Source organism: Dermacentor silvarum, chromosome 5 (assembly GCF_013339745.2).
Source record: "Dermacentor silvarum isolate Dsil-2018 chromosome 5, BIME_Dsil_1.4, whole genome shotgun sequence".
NCBI classification, from domain to species: Eukaryota; Metazoa; Arthropoda; class Arachnida; order Ixodida; family Ixodidae; genus Dermacentor; species Dermacentor silvarum.
Window position 1 is genome coordinate 96,630,013 of NC_051158.1, and position 15,512 is coordinate 96,645,524.

Consider the following 15,512-nt stretch of genomic DNA (forward strand, 5'->3'; position numbering starts at 1 on the left):
TTGGCGATGGTGTCCGCCGCCGCCGCCGGTGTCCGTAACCGCTATCACCGGAAATGAGGAAAAACAGTACCAAGTTCCCGTCGGGATCAAACCCGGGCCCGTTGCACGGGAGTCAGCTGCTCTACCACTGAGCCACGCCAGCGCTTACTATCAGGCAGCGGGAAAATACACTAAAACCCGCCCTAGCGTGCAAGGAGATACGATTATGATAATAATTATTTCATTGCATTCCCTGTGAAACGGGGCTGTTACAAATAGTCACCTAGCCTGCTTGATTTAATCCGGTATCTTGTACACGTTTTAATCTCGCATTTCTGTATGCATCTTCTTAATTGTTTTTTCTTCCTTTAAAATGTGCCTTGTGCCGCTACCTATGACTTTCCCGTCGTACCAATCTCTTCCCTGCTTTTTTTTTCACCAATACACGCGATGTGGCATGCGGGCTCCGTAGCTTCGATACGTGCACATTTTGCATTGCTTTTGCATATTATTGCACCATGGTAGAACGCCATGTAGCAGATGTACAGGTTTGTGGAAGAAAAATAATTTTAAGGAGTTGTATACATGAATGCTAGAAAAGATATATCTGTACCTGATTAAATCAAACTGGGTAGTTGTCCATAAATGATCATCATTAGCATCGTATCCCTCTACTTGTCTTTCGATGTGAGATGCGCGCCACGTACCGTTATACAGGCACCCTTTGCATTGCAGTAGCAAATCATTGCACCAAATAGCACGCCATGTAGCAGTTGCATATAGCGTTAAAAGGTAGAGTGAGAAGCCTTGAGGAAGAAAAAGAAGATTATGGGGACGTATAAATATTGATGTAATGAAAGACATGTATGGCATACCTGATTAATTCAACGGAGCTAGGTGACTGTTTGTCACCGTCCAGTTTCAAAGGGAATATCATTATATCATAATCATCATGATTAGCATGGGATCGTGCCATTTGACACACCATGTCGCATGCGTGCCGCGAGCTTGGATACGTCCGAAATTAGATATTCCGAAATTGGAGCTACTCTTGAGCCGCTCCTCTCGCTTACGCTGTGACTGTGCTGCGCGTTCCGCGGAGGCTTGCAACTTTTTTTTTTTTTTTTCATGGGCACCGGCACATGGCGTGGGCAGTGACGCCATCTATGGCGAGTCGGCATGCTGGCTTAGGGGAGCGCTCCGTGTTGTAGGCCAGGCATGTACACTTTTCACGAAGTAGTTTGCTCTAGAAGAACGAGATGCCGCTGTCGGCGGCGCGACGCAAGCTGCCTCTGGCGCAAGCGCTCGATTGCGAAATCATTACCGCTTCTTCTCTGCTACTGTGCGATCAGCTGTCGGAAATGCTACTATGTGTTCGCGAAAGCACCGTGCTCCTTTCATGCTGCAAAGTGTAGAACGGTAAAGGGAAGACATGCGCGGCAGTTTGCTGCGAAAATAGTGACTGCCATATTAAACGGCCTTGAAAGACTTTTTGAACATAGTACGAAACCGTTGCCGATCTGCTGTAGAAGGAGGTATGAACATGCGATCCAAATATTACTGCACTGCCTGCAGCAATGAATTCACAATCTCGTGTCAAACGCAGTAACAAATCACTTGCCCTCGCTTCCCTTCCGTAATGCCGTTACATAGAGAGTAGCTGGCCGACCAACGCTATTCACTGATTTCGTGATCGCGAGACTATTCTCAGTAATACATAATTGCTAAACAAAATGTAAAAAAAAAAATTAGCTTAGCTTGCACTAGTGCCGCAAGGCTAAAGAAACAGTGGAGCTGATCGGCACCTAGCACTACCAAGTCATCCCAGCATTTTCGTGGATTTATTGATTACTGATCGATTATCAATTACCTATTGATTGGCTATCGCAAGGTATTGTCCACGTATCTGGGCTAGGCGAAGCACTGCCAAGTCATCCCCAGCACTTTCGGGAATTTATTGATTATTGATCGATTATCGATTACCTATTGATTGGCTATCGCAAGGTATTGTCCACGTATCTGATCTAGGCGAAGCACTACCAAGTCATCCCCAGCATTTTCCGGAATTTATTGATTGATTATCGATTATCAATTACCTATTGATTGGCTATCGATTGGCTATCGCAAGGTATTGTCCACGTATCTGGGCTAGGCGAAGCACTACCAAGTCATCCCAGCATTTTCCGGAATTTATTATTGATCGATTATCGATTAGCTATTGATTGACTATAGATTGGCTATCGCAAGGCATTGACCACGTATTTCGGTTAGGCTTAAACACCTTCGCTAGTTCACAGGGGTATGTACCATTGCACTTGGACCCTTTCTGCACAACGCCAGGATCGGCCCACATTTTCTGTTCGGTCTGCACGGACTGACGTTCGGCTTAAACAGCTTCGCTGTTAATAAATGCATAATATATATGTGTGCGATCTAAAAAAGATCTAAAAATCATTTTATCATTGTACTACGCGTACCTGCGAGTGGCCTCCGAGTTGGCAGCGGCGTGCTGCCCTTGTGTAGTTTACCGCGGCCTTCACGGGGTCCCGCGACGAGCTCTTACGCTGCACAACACTTCTCTTTCGGCCGGTGCTTTGCTCTGTTCGCTTCAAGGCTGTCTAGCTTCCAGCTCGCTAACGGAAAGGACAGAGAGAACACCCTGTATTGGTGCGATAACTGGACTTCTATTAGAAGGATTGGAAAGATTTTTGAGACATGAGATTCGTGAGGCGACGTCCTGTATAGTGAGGCCATTTTATGATACGATAGAAAAGTATTTCAAGGACGCTATAAGGAATGGAATGAAATCGCTGTGGCCAAGTTCACGCGCAAATGCTACGCTAGAACTTGGCTTCCTGCAGCGTTGCAAGCCCTGATTATGCACGGCTTTTCTGGAGGACAAAAATTTATTATTCTGACAGCGTTGTATCGCTAACCTGCACATAAAGGACTTCAACCTCTGAACGTCCGCAAGACTGAATACGGCTCACTGCACTGTGACAAAGGGAGTAGCACCTCTTCCTGGCATAGTAAGTTTCTCGCACGTTATTTACACATCCACCCCAACTCACACGCAAACATACGAATCTTATCAAGAATAGGTGGATGGGCGCACACTTGAATCAATGTGCCAAAGCATCGGTGACGGCGACTACACAAGCAATTAACGAATATTCGAAGCTGAATGTTGCGTGACGGTCCACAGAGTAAGCGAATGACTAGAGATAATAAGGCTTTGCTACAAGCTATTACACAGTGCAGAACTTCTACGTTCCAAGCCTTGCGCGCCGCATATACAAATCTATCGCAACAGAGCAATCTACAACTAGCGAATAGGTAGGAAATGAAGAAAATTTCACCGACGATTACGATACTCCCTAATGCAAACTTTGTGCGCAGCTCTCTACGTGTTTTCATTTCGTACACGTTTTATTTCGCGATGGATTATCTGCGCGGAAAATTTGTCAGGTGCGGCACCTTGTAAACGTAGCGAAGTGCGGTGCGACTGCCTCGGTAATCGGGAGATCGCGGGAGGCAGTGCGTAGGTGAGGCGTGGGCGCAATTCACAGCAGCCACCGCAGACAGACCTCCGCTCATGCAGCGCTTTGTTTCTATACAGACGACGCGCGCTACAGTGGCACATCTCGCAGCCATCATCGCCGCAGAGCCCGTCATGCGCGGCACTACGCTTTTCTTCTCACACTTTCGGCATACTCTCTCCTCCTCCGCGTTCCGCCTCACGGTTCCAATGCACCCCCTCCTCCACGTTCCTCCTCGCGCTCTCTTTGCTTTCGCCGTCTTTGATTTCCCGCTGCGATTCGCTTTCACTTTCATCCTTCGCTGTGCTTGTTCGTTCAGTTACGATGGACAACGCCGACACTTGCCGCAGGAGGGGGCACCTAAGAGCTGCGCTCTAAAATATAACGACCGCTTCAAGGAACGTTACTGAGTCAGAAACATGACAAGCCGAAGCTTCGTAAGTGATTGACAAATAAAGAACGAAGACGAATACACATTGGTCCTGATTTATTTTTGCATTTCTATTCCATTTCTGCAATCGGCCCTCTACGATTGGTGAAAAAGTTTTCGGGTCACCCCCACCCCTTCACCTTTGTGTCACTCGACGTCACGAAAACCGCGAAAACTGAGTGAATGATTGTAGACACTGATTATGCATGATTAGGCTGAACAAAAGAAACGTATTATTGGCGATTCTACGTCCTTTAGCTATTAGCCCTCCGCAATTGGTCAAATGATTTCGAGCTGCGCCCTCTTCGCCTGTCCCAAAACCACGAGAACACACCACGTCAAAGTGACGTGTCGGCAACAAAGATGAATTAATATGCCGAACAAAAACGAATTTTTTTCTCGAGACTGTCTCGAGCGAGGCAGTCTCTCCACGAGCCAGATACTGTCTCGTCTCGAAAAGAATACAAGATGGCCACCCACCCATCGCTGCGGCACTGACCACTCGGTGCTGCCCGGTAAAAAAAAGATTGATTTGCGCATGATAAAAAGTGATTGCGCAGCTGTATAACGTTGTCGAGCCCTTTCAGCACGTGCACGACATCGCCCTGGCTACTCTGCTTTGCTGATGATCCGTTACAGAGGCATTTCTACCGTTCCGTTGCACAGCACAAGCTGCACACCACAACCAGCCACAGCAAGCTAAGCAAGGGGGAAGCGGACGCATTGCAGACACCGGCACCACACTCCTCATCCGGTTATATACCTTCACTGCGCTTGATCGGCTCAACCGAAGCCCTCTCCACTTATTGATGCGCCTCGCCTCTTGTCCGCCAATTAGTATAAGAATACAAAAAGCCTAACCTTGCGCTCGGCCGCGCAACGATTGAAACAGCGAAGCTGGGCGATCGTAGCCCAGCACTTTTCGGAATTGTGCGCGAACTTTTCTTCTTATTACTCATGATGATGATAATTTCATTTCGCGCGTCTCGGACTTACGGCCGTCACTGCACGTTGCCTAGCGCAGCTTGCAACATTGAAACCGCGTTGCAATGCCGACAACGCGTTCGAGAAGACCCGCTCCGTGAATGCGTCTCACTCTCTCTCGCTCTCATTTTCTTTATCTCTCTTCAGAGCATAGCGCGCAAAACCTGTTCTTCACCTCGCAGAGCACGAGCGTGCGAACGCGCCAGCTGTGGACGAAGACGACGACGCTCGAACGCAATCATATGCTTCGCATAAATGCATGTTCTGCAAGCGTGGCTGTATAGCCTAGTGGTTACGACGCTCGCCTTGGGACCGTGGGTACGCGTGCTCGAATCCCGCCTCGGCAAGAAAGTTTATTCTTCTTGATAACGTCTTGATACGAACCACAAATTACGGCTGGCTTAAACAGCTTCGCTGTTAAAACGGTCTAGTGCATGTGTGCAACGGCACAGCCCAACACAGCGCACCACACCATACTGTGTACTGGTTGGTTCATATGGACGCTGCCCAGCTAGAATAAGAAAGCCGGCTGAAGGCGGCACGACAGGCAGCGAAAGACGCCAGGAAGACAGAGGGCACTGCAAACTAGAAGCGAGTGAAGGAGGCGCCACGCAGCGGGGCGCCATCTCTCTAGACGACGCAAAACCTGCACTGCGGAACAATGGCCTCCGAGATGTAAGCAATCTGCCTAACTAGTTGGCGCGCCAATCTCGGAGGCTATGGCGGAGACTCACGGAGCGCAGGCGTTCCAAAGAGCACAGGAAACGCTGCCTTTTGAACGTCGGTCGCTATTGGAAACGAGAAGTAAAATTCAGCGTACTAGACGTTACAGTTTTAGTGCTATTGTGAACAAACATTACGAAGAACTCGGAAGCAATATTTTTATAACTTGTTTGGGCAGTAACTAGCGCATATAATGCGGTCCTGTGCAAAGGGTTGGGGGCCAGAGACCACATTTTCTCAACTTTTGACTGGTTGCCCGGATAATCTCATTTTGTTCTCGCAAGGATGTCCGGATGTTCTCGTTTGTGCTCCTATCGCTATTTACGACCCAGTGAAACGAAAGTTCTCTACACTCGATCGGAGTTTTCCGTGGATTTCCTCTGGTATCGCTAGCCATAGCGTTAGCCGTCGTCTGCTACGGCTGGGTCGACATACGCAGCGCCACCACTGTAGAGGTCGCGCTAGCCGCGCCGAGTGGTACTGTGGAACGGCGGAGGAGAGAAGTGGTCGGCGCTACTTTTAGACATTGAGGGGCGTTAAGTCAACTTGTGGTCACTGCAGCCGCTATCACCACCCCCGGAACGAATGTGCCATTTCTGTAAGAAGCAAGGTCACTTCGGTGACTACTGGATGGTTAGGCAACGGAAAGAGCTGTTGGGTTCTATCGAACTTCACGCACTCAGTATGCATCAGGCAAGGTAGACCGACGTACGCGTGAACGGCTACCTTGCACACTTCAAGATAGACTCGGGAGCAGAAGTAACGGTAGTTGCGCCTTCTTTCCTGGGATTGCCTGCCATGTTGCATGAAGTGGAAGGCGAGGTATCCCGTCCCGGAAATCTAAGGTTGCGCGTGTTTGGGAACTTCCACTGCCACTTTGGAGTGGCGTAACAGGGTGACTGTGCAGACGCTGTATGATGTCAAGAGTCCTACTACGCATCTTCAGGGGGGTACCGGCAATCGAACATTTAAGCATCGTTCAATTCTTTAACTCTACCGACATCATTCCGTCAACCCAGCCCAAAATCTTTCGTGGAACGGGAGAAGTGCAAGAGGAATACCACATCCGCCTTTCTCCTGATGGTCGTCCCATTTCACTGAGTGTTCCAAGGCGAATATCCCTCCCTCTGCTCGAGCACGTAAAGAACGAACTTGATGACAAGGAAACCCAAGGGGTCATACGAAAAGTCGACGCGACAAACGCATGGTGTTCGGGCCTTGTCGTTGTGCCGAAGCAGTCGTACGGGTATTGCCTCTGTGTCGACTTGGCGAAGCTTAACAAGGTAATCCAGCGAGAACGCAACATGCTGCCTGCAGTTGAAAATATCTTGAGCCAGCATGGTGGGGGACGAGTATTTTCGAAGCTCGATAGAATATCCAGCTTCCATTAAATCAAACAATGTCGTCAGAGCGAAGGACTGAGAACGCTCATGATTCCTTTTGGCCGCTATTGCTACAGACGTCTTGCCTTCGGCATTGTGACCGCGCCCGAATATTTCCAACGCTTCATGGCAACGCTTCATGGCAGAAGGCACTATCGGAGTCGTCAATATTGTCGAAGATATGTGCCGACTTTTCCGACGCGCGGATCCATCCATGCCGGAAGAAAAGAAGCTAAGGAACTTGATGCGCGGTGTCAAGCAAGATGGTGGTGGTCTAATACGCAACCCAACAAAGACCGTTGCCGAGTTTCTCGCGGAAGCCATATCAATGGAAAAGGCACTGCAGCAGCGAACAAGGCTGTACAACCGCGACGTGTCGATCCTATCGCGTGACCCTCTCGCTATACCTTTTGACAATACTGACGCCTTGCGGGAGCTCATTAGGCTTGTTGTTCGAGAAGGATCGCGGTACAGCATTTACAGCCGAACTTATGTAGGGCATTCTCCAGCTGACACACACCTCTCACCACAAGAGCACTGCCTATCACCCTTAAACCAATGGAATAACGGAACGTCTGAACAGAACGCTGGCTGATATGCTCTCCATGTATGTCGACGTAGAGCACAAGATGTGGGACGAGATTTTACCCTATGTGACCTTCGCGTATAACACTGCTGTACAGGAGACTACACAGTTTACGCCGTTCGAACTTGTATATGGGCGCCACGTCACCTCAACACTTGACGCCATGCTACCTGTGGCTGATAATAGCCCGACCAGCGAAAACGTGGAAGAGTTTGTACAAAGAGCCGAAGAAGCTCGCCAGCTTACTCGGCATCGTATCCGAAGCCAACTACATACCGACACCCTCCGATACAATCAGGGTCGACGCGGCGTTCATTACAATACCGGCGACTGCGTGTGGGACTGGACGCCCATCCGTCACCGTGGACTCTCTGAAAAGTTGCTCCGCCGGTATTTCGGTCCCTACAAGGTTACACGCCGCCACAGTGACGTAACCTACGAAGTCGGCCCCGCAGTTCCGACCCCGGTTCGATCCGTCGTCGTCCTCGCGCTGAAGTTGTTCATGTAGTACGCATTAAACCATACCATGCGCGTACGTGAACGCCAAGATACACCTGAGGAGCTCCATTTATTGCCGTGGCTGAAAGAACTTTTTGACGCGACCGAGACGGTTGCTTTTCGCACGGGGGGCAATTGACACGATGATGTGGGGCTCCCGCACCGCGGGATGGCGCGCGCAAAGGTCGGCGCCATGAAAGACGACGAAGCGCGTAGGCTGCACGCTCTTCTTCTGGCCCGCCATTAAAGAGAGGCGTCTATTTTTTCAAGACTCCGTCTTCCATCTACGTTACAATATGATAGACGATATACTAGTCTTCGGTAGGGACCACCAAGAGCACGACCAACGGCTAGCAGACATCCTGGCTGACCTAAATAAAGCAGGCGTCACTCTCAACGAAATGTCAGTTCAGAGCATCTTCGCTCAAGTTCCTAGGAGTCGTCGTTAATTGTGCATCCAGACGAAGGATCGAATCCGGATTTTTAGCGGACGCGGACGGCTATGTCCCGGACCGTCCGGCTGCAAGCGCATCCACACGGCGGACGAGGCCCTAGCAGACGACAGCGCCACCGAGCCGGATTACTCTCGACCGCAGCCTCTGCGCAGGCTAGCAGCAGACTGCTTTGAGAGTTTCTTCCTACAAAATGGAGGCCAGCAAAAAGCGACGTTTGGCCGCGATGGCTGTTGTTCTGTTAGAGATTGACGAGGACTTTGATTTGTTTCCGCGAAAACGGCGTTGTTGGCGGAGAGATTGGATGGGAAGGAAAGAATTGGGGGTCCAAATCCTGCTCTACGAAGAGCTCCTGAAGACTGACCTCGACGAATACAGGAGGCTGCTTCGTGTAAGCAGAGAGCAGTTTTTGCAACTGCTGTCGCGCGTGGGGCCCCGCATACGAAGGGAGGATATCGTTATACATCGGCGGAAACACTGCTGCAGGTCACACTGCGGTACCTTGCTTCAGGTAAGTGTCACACGTATCCAATTTATTACGGAGAGCGCCGTGGTAAATGAATATCGGTTGAAAACTGAGCTTGGTGCTGATCGAAGGCCGCTACACAAGTGTCTTCAAGCGCGCTCGTGTGGTAGCGTACAAGCCCAATCGCGCCCGAAATATCCAATACAGATCCAGAGGGTTCGCGTGGAAGGGTATCACGAGTGCACACAAGTTTTGTATGGCCATACTGTCGGCTCCGACTTTCTGCATAAACATGCATGAGATAATATTGATCTGTTTACACTTAACTGCACCACTGAGTGTGATTGGTTTTCGCTGATACTGCATTCATTTACTGCTCTGAAACAACCAGATATCAGATGTATTTGTACGCGTCCTACTTTTTTGTAGTCTGCTAGCGAGCAGTTGACTGAGATTTCTTTTTTTTTTTTTTTTGCATTGCAGCAGAGAGTCACTATTCCGTGATTGTGACTGAGTGTGACGCCGTCCGCATAAACTGCCCGACTGAGGTCCCACAAAGTGGGAAACTCTTCCGTGATGTGGATGAAATAAAAGGCGGCGTCATCGCACAAATTCATTTTCAGTAGAAGTAAACGACACCGGAACTATGAAGCACTAAAACCAGGCGCCAGCAAACAAAGGACTGATGCTGACTGCAACGCGGCTGTCCTCGAGCCGGAAAGAAGTGTACTGGTTGCCAGGCCCTGCGTGTTTATAAGTTAAAGCTGCGGCTTTACCTCAACAGAATCCGGATGTGAAAAACGGCTAGGTGGTATCCGTCTGCGCGGCTCACCGAAGAGGCTCGGACGAGGCGAATCGCTGATGTGAGGTTACGTGGCGCGCCGTCCGGCCCTAGAAATCCGGATTCGGTCCTTCGTCTGGATGCACCCTAACGCGCAGGGATTTTCGCCAGATCCCGATAAGATCAATGCTATCATGGAGCTCCCACTGCCAGTCAACGTCAGCTGTGTTCCCCGAATGCTTGGAATCGCCAAATATGTTGGTCGCTTCATTCCAAGCCTGTCTGACGTCTCTGCAACCATTCGTTTACTCTTGTACAAGCACGACGCCTGGAATTGTGGTTACAGCCAAGCTCAAGCTTTCGCCCACATCAAATTGTTGCTCAGCTGCGATGCATGTGTGACAAGTACCACCCACATTGCCCCACTGCAGTATCGGCCCTTGCAATTTCTCATGGCCAATGGGGCCTTATTGCTCCAGGACGAACCTTCTGGAATCCAACATGCTGTGGCCTTTGCTTGTAGATTCCTCACTCCCACAGAGGGATGCTACAGTCTAACAGAAGACGAGTCTCTCTCGGTGAAGAGTGCTTCGCAGTCTAAGCTTTGAGGTCGAGCCAGATCACCTCGAAGTCGAGTGAGATCAGTGAGAACAAACAGCGTAGTTATTATAGCGCTTTTTGGTACGCATTTGCTAGCTTCAGTGTTTTGAAACGAACGCTTGGACACAGCAGAAAAAAATGTCGATATCCTTTTCTGTGACATTGTAGCGCCAAATTCTGGACAGTCGCTACGCTGCATTGAAGGGCAGACAGATGAACTCCGAAGGACGGGGGCACTTATTGATCTATTTACTACTTCGGTTGATGAAGTTTAGACTGTTGTGCACTGGGGCACTCTGACAGGAGACAACCTAGAACTCAACGAAAGACGGCGTAGTTTCAGCTTGGTGCGGCCCTGCGCACCTCTGCTTGGTTCGGCTACAGCGTGCTAGAAGGTTTTGTAGTGGGCTCAGAGGAGGGCGCGGGTTGATGTGTTGCTTGTTGCCGCCAAGAGGAGGTGCTGAAGACGTTGCTCCTGAAGTTTATCCGGCGTGAGAGACTGCAGACGGTGACGTTCTTTCTAGAACTCATGGTCCTTCCACGCATTCTCCACTTTTGCATGGTCCTGCTTTCTCTGTCTGTGTCTGTATTGTCTATATTCACCTTGCTGCTATCGACGCGTTTCCACTTTGTTAGCTTTTTTTCCAGCGTGAACGCGCTACGCCGCACCCCTGGCTTTTCCAGGTAATTGTAAGAGGCAACCGATAACACCCCGAGGGGGAACTAGGTTAATCAGGCGCGAATGCGCTCGCGCGGACGTCGGCGATCTTGACAAAAGGGATGTCCCCTCGTTCGCTCGACGCCGCCGACGGGACGAGTAAGGCACGGCCGGCTCAAGGAGGTCCAATGTGTGTTCATGGTAAAACATAGCTACGGAAACTTCGAGACACCACGCCTCTAAGGAAAACAGCGTAGCTTGTGAGTGAGCTAGCTTTACTTCTACACGGCTGCTGCCACTGGTACTCGCGAAAAGTGCTTTTGAAGAATGTTGGTGGCCATATTTTTTGTGACAAGGCCATCACCCCGTCAGCGAGGGGGGGATGCAGAAATCTGAGGGGGAGGGGCGAGAGGGTCAGGACGTCCAGACATCCACCTGGATCCGTGCCTGCGAGCGCGTCTCCAGTGTGTGTATGTTTGCTACTGCAGTAAAACGGATTTAATAAAAATGATCACGAAAAGGCAGTTACTTTGTCAACTTCAGATGCCACTTTCAGCGTGTAACTAGAATAGCAAAGCTAAGGAGGTAATCTTAAAACTGTTTGACCTCAACTAAGAATGAAATCTTCATGTCGGTAACATGACAGCCGGTATTTGAAACTGAATTCAAAAGCAATTACATCCCTTAGCGGTCCTCATGTCTGAGATGGTTAATGATATTTAAGGCAAATCATGCCTGCACATGTCGTAATGTAATGATGTCTGCCCATGCGTAAGTGTAATCAAAAATAAGTTGAGTAACTACGCTCCTTGTGTGTCTCTTTTCTTCCAGGTTCCTTGGCCTACACTTCGGCTATCGGCAGTCTAGTCAATACATGGCTTTTACAGGATGCCAAGCTACCCTTGCCAGATCAACATTTCAATATTACGGTTACTAGCAAGAACAAAGTATACTTTTTTAACTTGACAAATGGAGCGCTGCAAACAGTGGCGGAGCGAAACAGAAGGAACAGCGCCAGTTTCTGCACCGCAAAAGACAATACTATAGACGTCACCTGTCGTGTAGAAACGGTGGGCTGGTGCGCCAAGTACGATGGAGTAATATGCAATGAAACCCGACGAGACGGAGAAAAATTCAAAGTTAAGGTAACAATTGAAAAATATCCTAATAATCCTGCTGATATAACTATATATCTGAAGGCGGAAGATGGTTCCCCTGGTGAGTGTGATGCCTCGCAGCTGTCAATTCACTAGAGGAAACTGTTCATGTATAGAAAATCAGTAAAATCCACACAGGTTGCCTATGCCCATTTGCTGTTCACTGCAGGTGCCAGGTCTTGGCTGTCACCAAAGATAACGACGACCTTAGTAATCACAACAATATTTAACAATTTACACTTATATTAAATACAGCAAGGCATGAGGTATGCACTTAATATGCACTCGATATGCAAGAGCTCTACTAGTTTCCTTCATGACACTCTGGCGCGCTCATGCCCGCGTTCCTCCTTCCCCCCCTCTATCTCTCCGTCAACTTGACCCCCTACTCGACATACGAGTTTAATGCGCGAAAGCACAGGTAAAAAATTACTCCATCTCCCGCTAAAGGGAACCATGTGTGGATGCGAAGCAGCGGGGAGATGGTTAGCTTGAGCGGGAGATGGTTTCGCGGCCGAGCGCTCATCGCGGCGCTGCACAGGAGAGAGAATGAGGCACGCACGCTCCGTCATTTTCATACCGCGGAACTACCGTGGCGCCCCAAGCGTAGTATGCAGCTGTCGCACCACCTGTCGAGCGCGCCGCTCCGGATTCCTAGAGGCCAGGAAGGGGGGAGCGTAGGAGAGGAGAGAGAGGGGGAGGGGACGCGCATGCACTGTGGGGGTGTGGGACGCGGGACAACAGACAGAGCTTCGCAAGAAATGCTTCGCATTTAAAAGGTATATCAACACGAGCGCAACATGCATACGCCGTTTCCTTATTTAAACACCGAAGACTGGGCAATGTTACGCATGAAAGCAGCTTATTGTTATCAACGCAATCTCGCAATATCGCAATACCGTGACTGTGCTGATATCTATCTACACACTCGGCGCAAGCCGCTTGCGACGCCTTTATATAGCACGTCACGTGCGTGTAGGCTTTTTCGGATATTGTCTACCTATCAACCGTCGTATGGGAACAGTGCAGACTTGACGCATTCAAACGCCAACCCTTTCTTTTCTTCCGAATACGTTAAAAGATGACGAATACGTTAGAACATGATTAGACGATTTGCACAGGTAATGCACTGGTAGATTAAAAAGTAGGAGGACGCTTAGGCTTGGCATTTAAAAGTGGAACGCGATACCATTCAAAGATCCCTGACTGCATATCAAGCTTCCCGGCAACTGCAGCTTGTGTAACTGTAATGTTTACATGCAAACTCTTGTGGCGAACGCTATGCACGAAGGCGAGCTTTTTGGTTGTTTTTTACAGTGAAGTAGTATCACCATCATCGTCATCATGATAGAAGTGATGATCAAAGTGGCACCCTGCAGTTCATCATCATCTGTGGTGTTTGGGACTATTCGGCACTTTCGCTAGTGCGCAGTGATGCGGAAGAAAGACAGAGAGTCGTTTTGGAGCATTTATCAAAATGGAAAAGAACACTAAAAATATATATACAGAGATAGCTGATGATCTGCGTAACGGCAGTCTGTGTCCACACACGCACAGCACACGAGTATAAACGGGCTGTGACAGTCCCGTGGTTTTCGAGGCTCACGCTTCCGTCGTCCAAGGCGCTGCGGATTCACCCGTGCTCGAGCCGACTGCGACGACGACACGTTCAGGCCCCGTCCAGCACGGTTCTCGGGCTCGGCACGCTCAGGAGCAGCAACGGCAGCAGCCAGGGAACGCCTTGTCCAGCACGACCTCGGTGGCCAGCTCGTACGCCGCTCGTAATCCACGTGCGGCGGTCGCACGTGAGGACCGCGTCTAGCACAACAACATCTGTGCCAGACGAACGCTGCTGGGCACAGCTCAGGTGCAGCAGCTCAGGGACCGGCGGCACTCGGGTCAGCCAGCGCCTCGAGCACTGGCAGCAGGAGCCCTGTTTCCTTGGACGCCCTCGTCCACGCCCGGCTCCGCGATCCTCTGCACCTTGCCACGGACGTCTCGCCAGGCAGGTCCTCTCGCCTCGTTCGCCCCAGGAGCTCCGAACTGCTGCCCGCCTGGCTCGAACACTGCGAGCTCGTCTCGTGCCGCCGCGCTCGTGCACCCGTTCGCTTCTTCTCCCCGGAGCTTGGGTGGCCGCTCCGAACTTTTAGCGGCACCTCGCGGCACTTACATATGACATTTTACCCCCCACTTTAGAAAGTTGTTTCATTTAAACAACTTTTCGAAGCACGTGCATGGGTAAAGTTCGCAGTCCGTAAGGCACAAAGTGTTCACATGTAACAGTTGTTCCACACACACATAAGTAGTTCATAAGGTGGTCACAAACGCAATAAATGCAGTCGGCGCACCTAACGCTGTAAGTTCACACTCTGCTCATATAGTCAGCGCCTACATTTTCGCTGCCCTTTATATATTCCGCCAATTCTGGTAGACGAGTGGTAGGTCACCCCTCTGAAGTACAAATTGCTTGCCGAAGAGATAGACGTGGGATTTCTGGTCTGTCCACACGAGAGCAAGGCCCTCTCGGTCCACGTACTTCTCGCTTCACGAGTCAAGGTGTTGGCGGCTTTGACGTCACGGTAGGTCTCACGTTGTTCTAGTGGCGACAATGGTAGTTCGGGTTTCTCTTGCGGTTGTTGTATCTGCAACGCGGCAGCCGCGCGTCCCGCCGTGTCCGTCGAAAGTGGTCTCTCCTCATACTTTTTCAGGAGGTTAATGTGGAATAGACTGGTGCGGGTGCCCAGATCAACAACATAGTCGACTTCACTACGTTTTTCCAATACAGTGAAGGGGCCTTTCCAGGTTAGAATTAGTTTGTGGTTATCGTAAGGTAACAATAACAACACCTTGTCTCCGGCGCAGAGCTGACGTGGCTTTGCTTTGCGATCGTAGTACTTCTTTTGTGTCTGCTTGGCTTTCTGCAGCTCCTCGTGAGCAATTCTGCACGTTTCTGGTAAATGTTCGCGAAGGTCCATAACTTAACCATAGGTGGTCCTTGTTTCTGCAGCAAGAGTGACTCGTGTCCATATTTCCTTCAGTATGGCCATTGAACCTCTAATGTATCGACCATACAGTAGGTCAAAAGCAGAAAAGCCGAGACCGGACGGAGGCACCTCTCTATAAGCAAATAATAATGGCGCCAAGTAACTGTCCCAATTCTTTGGACTTTCCTGGCACATGCGCCGTATCATTTGCTTTAACGGGCCTATAAAGTCCTCAACACGGCCATTTGCCATAGGGTGGTATGGGGTTGTTGGCAAATGTCGGAAGGACAGTA